This window comes from Ruditapes philippinarum, unplaced genomic scaffold (genome assembly GCF_026571515.1).
Source record: "Ruditapes philippinarum isolate M1 unplaced genomic scaffold, ASM2657151v2 ctg15584_1_1_1_1, whole genome shotgun sequence".
NCBI lineage: Eukaryota > Metazoa > Mollusca > Bivalvia > Venerida > Veneridae > Ruditapes > Ruditapes philippinarum.
Genome location: NW_026863348.1, coordinates 10,499 through 14,499, shown reverse-complemented (window position 1 = coordinate 14,499; position 4,001 = coordinate 10,499). Strand labels below are relative to the sequence as shown.

Here is a 4,001-nt window from a genome sequence, read left to right as displayed (position 1 = left end):
ACTGGTAAAAACTACTTTCAGGTCGGCAGTAGTTTGTATTAGACCAAACATTTACTTGTAATTTTTTAAACACATATAGACCATTCTTAATATTATACAGCTATTTTTAGAACATGAACCAGAACGAGGCATAACTGGCAAGCTGATAAGCCAGTATAAGCTGTGTATACAATGAAATCGACTTATCTTTGGCTCCTAAAATTAATTTCTCATTTATAGAGTTATATATTAATCAAGACAAAGTTAATTTCTCTATAAAGAATTCAATATATTTATGAGGTATCCATTTATGGTTTAAGAGGTGAGTAAGAGAAGAGATTTTTTTTTACTTTCGGTTTCAATTTTGCTGTCATAAAGATATTTCCTAACATAATATAAGGTTTATAGATATAAATATGTGGTGTCTTGTATTATATAATCTTTGTTGTTCTGTTATTTATGGATTCTTGATGCCAACATAAAGGTAATTGCAAATTGAATCTTACAGATAAGCCCCTAATGACCTGTGGTAAATCTTTATCAGATGTGTATTGGGTGGATTATATCAAACATTTATTGACTCAGTTATAAAGACCGTTTACTATAGTTTCTGCCTAGCCAAATTCTATGTATACATGTACTTTATGAATTTTAATTTGTACTTCCAATACTACCATTGCGCAATATAATTAAGGGAAATGCCATAGATTACAGAGAAAGAATGAATTTTCTTATTTATTTCAAAATTTTAATAAAGACTAAACTTTAATACTCCCTAATATTATATTGTTTTTATTATCCTTTTTTTTATTGAAAACCAATTTAAATATACATATAAAAACCATCACATCATCACCAGTTTCAAAAAGTTCAATTAGATCTCAACATCTGACATGCATCCATGTAACAATGACACAAATGCGAACGTGTGCATGTTCCTTTGTAATTTCAATACAAACTCAGCTGAGTTGCAGGGTCTTTACATCTTTTTGGTCTCCTCCAGTTCAAGCCTCATGAAGCATTTAAATATATATTTCTTCCTGTGTTTCTGTAGACCCATAAGATGTAGATGGTTGGCAATTGGTACTTGTTGCATTATCTTCTTCATCTTCATTATAGACAATGCTGAAAGATAATTATATATTTTACCAAAACATATTATTTATTCAATATCAGTGAGAATTTAAATGATTTTTTTCTATATTAAAAGCAAATACATTTATTAAACATAAATAAGCATTATATTATATGTTTTTAAATGAAATGATGAATATGTGTGTTAAATCAGTGACTTTATCATAAAAATTACCTATCAATGAGCATTTTCTTTGGTGAAAGAATTTTTCATAAAAGTGGCCTTCTTAATTGGAGTTGTTTGTTCAACCAAATTAATCACTGGTGGAATAGAACCATTTTTAAGTGGAGTCCAGTTGTAATCCTCAGTTTAAAATGTTTGGAACACACCACAGTAGATTCAGTGACCTAAAATATACAACATATATTTATAATAAGGAGTGATATGGTAACTACATGTATTAGTCAGCTTCAATCCTCTATTTGTAACATATATTTGAACTGATAATAATTTACAATTTACAAGTTTAAATTGTTATAACTGTTAGATTAAAAGCAAGCAGTTCTCCCATTATTTTATTCTAATTATACAAAATCTGTATTTTTACAAAAATATTATTCTGTTCATAAAGTGGTCAAAGTTTACAAAATATTATTTTAGGTGCTTACCTTTTACAATGACCTTTTATCCCTTCTTATCTTAGAAAGTTAAGTCATCCATAATTTGTTGTGTGTTTTTTTAATCTTTATCCTTTGGAATATGGTAAATTATATTTACCATCAGAATAGCACATTGGCACACAAAAATGATAATAAGAACTTTTCTTTATTAACACCCGACATCGTGGCTATATAGTGAGATAAGAGTGGTCAGTGTGTTTACATTCGTGCCATTTAAACCTGGTTCTGGTTCTGGAATTCCAGGTATGCATATAATTTGAGAAGGGTCTATTGTGAACACATAAATCCAACAAATTTATTGATTTTCCAAGATGTAGTTTGCTAACTAAATAAATGTGACTGCGCGAAGTTGTAGCTAAACACCGTTTCCCGTTACGTTACGGATTACGACACCACAACATCATGACATGATATTTATATTTTTATTGTAATTTTACCGTTTAAGATAGAAAAAACATGATTTGTTAGAAAATTTTCAATGTTCCAATACTTTCTCAGCGTATATATTCAAATTCTACAAAAATTTGATTTTATTATAAAGATCTTATAATTTAGAACAGTTGACTTGTAGACAGTACTAGACTCCTGTCATAATAAATAGTGATGTTTTAATTATTTTCTGTGTTAACTTTTCGTAGTATTTACATAATTATATTTTTGCATTGAATTATTTCTCTACAAAGCTTTTTAATTTTTTTTTCAAAATAATTGTTTTATCTAAAAAAGGGACCATCATGTCATTTTCAAAATATTACCTCAAATGTACTAATTAAGGTACCTATGCACCTGCTCTGTATTATATATCATCATTAACAAAGTCAAAATCTAAAACAGATATAAGAAAGATTCAATAATATTTCACCAGGGCAGCTATGAAATGTAAATAGTACTTTTAATAAGTACATCCTAACAATGAAGCATCATTGTACTGTATCGTCAATACGTATTGTGTATCGTTGGTCTGTATCGCAATGCGTATCGTATCGGAAATTTCTGATCAATACCCAGCCCTAGTAGGCATACCATTATTAAGTTCTTCAAGTCAGTTTTAACATGATGCACTGACAAAGTTCAATACGTGTTACAACACGAGAAGCAAACGACGTATACACCGCGACCCCTCCAGCGAGCCCCTCTGTAGAGTAAAAGCCTCTACAACAACAGTTTCAGTTTTTTCTCCTACTTCTGAAGCAAGAACAAAACGCTTTCTTTTACTTGGGGACAATACCATCGCTTTTCATGGACTGGCACGAAAGTGTCGCATGGAACATCCCATGAAAACTATCGTATGAACGTATCTGGGGATGTTTAAAAAAAGATTTCACAATTTTCATGTTTAAATGTTGAATTCTGCTTAAGCTGGTGCCAGGGGGCGTGGACGGTAGTTTGCATTAGACAGTACAGTCCATGAACAGGCACAGTCAAACGGAACCTGCAACATTTTAAATTTTGTTTGTTATTTGAACTTTTTTATGGTTTTTTACTCTTCTTAATCTCCCAAATTGTGTTTATTGCAGATACTTTACTGTATCTGTATTTATTACACTTTGCATGTAAAGGCCAGTCAAAAGCAGTTTAAACCAGTATGCCTTCAGATTCATGATATTTTTTTGAAATTTTTGAAAATGTATTTAAAAGCATAACATTGTGAAGTAACCAAAAGGAGGAAATTAACACGTTATCAATGGCATATGCAACCCAAGTTAATTACCAAAATGAGATTAAGATATGCAAAAATAACCATTACTGCGTTAGTAACGCAGTATAAATATTGTTATAAAAACTGAAGAAAGAAACACAATCATTTAAAGCACAAAACATGTAAACATGTAAAACATGTTTTCTAAGTGTCGTCCCTCCTTTTCTTATTACAATGAAATTGGATTGTTATCCATCGCTGGTTTTTTTTTAGCAGAGAATAACCTGTGCATGTGCAAATAGGGTACCGTTTCAGCATTCGCAAAGAGGGTACCGATATGGATATGCACCGTGTAATTGTTTACTTGGTGAAACATACGACCACCTATTACATAATAGTGGGGCGGGAAATTGAGAAAATAGTGCAAATTGTGATACAAGCATGAAACTTTCAGGAAATCATCTTTAGACCATGTAGATTTCAAAAGTGAAGTGGGCCCAAAAATATCTCTGCTCATTCAAGATGGCCGCCATTTTCAAAATGGCCGCCATATAAATTTGAGTACATTCTAGCTCATTCATTCCAATTTTTTGTACAAACCTTTAACTCACACCAAAAGCATGCATAT

At 30.9% G+C, this 4,001-nt stretch overlaps 1 long non-coding RNA gene across 1 annotated transcript; it reads right to left on the bottom strand.

The window, feature by feature from the left end:
- Window positions 1-702: 702 nt before the first annotated feature.
- Window positions 703-2,746, bottom strand: LOC132721899 (uncharacterized). The gene is made up of 3 exons (XR_009624538.1): window positions 1,723-2,746; window positions 1,289-1,461; window positions 703-1,104 (listed from the first exon to the last, which is right to left on the bottom strand). It is a non-coding gene; the product is annotated as an uncharacterized LOC132721899 (long non-coding RNA).
- Between the last annotated feature and the right edge of the window lie 1,255 nt (window positions 2,747-4,001).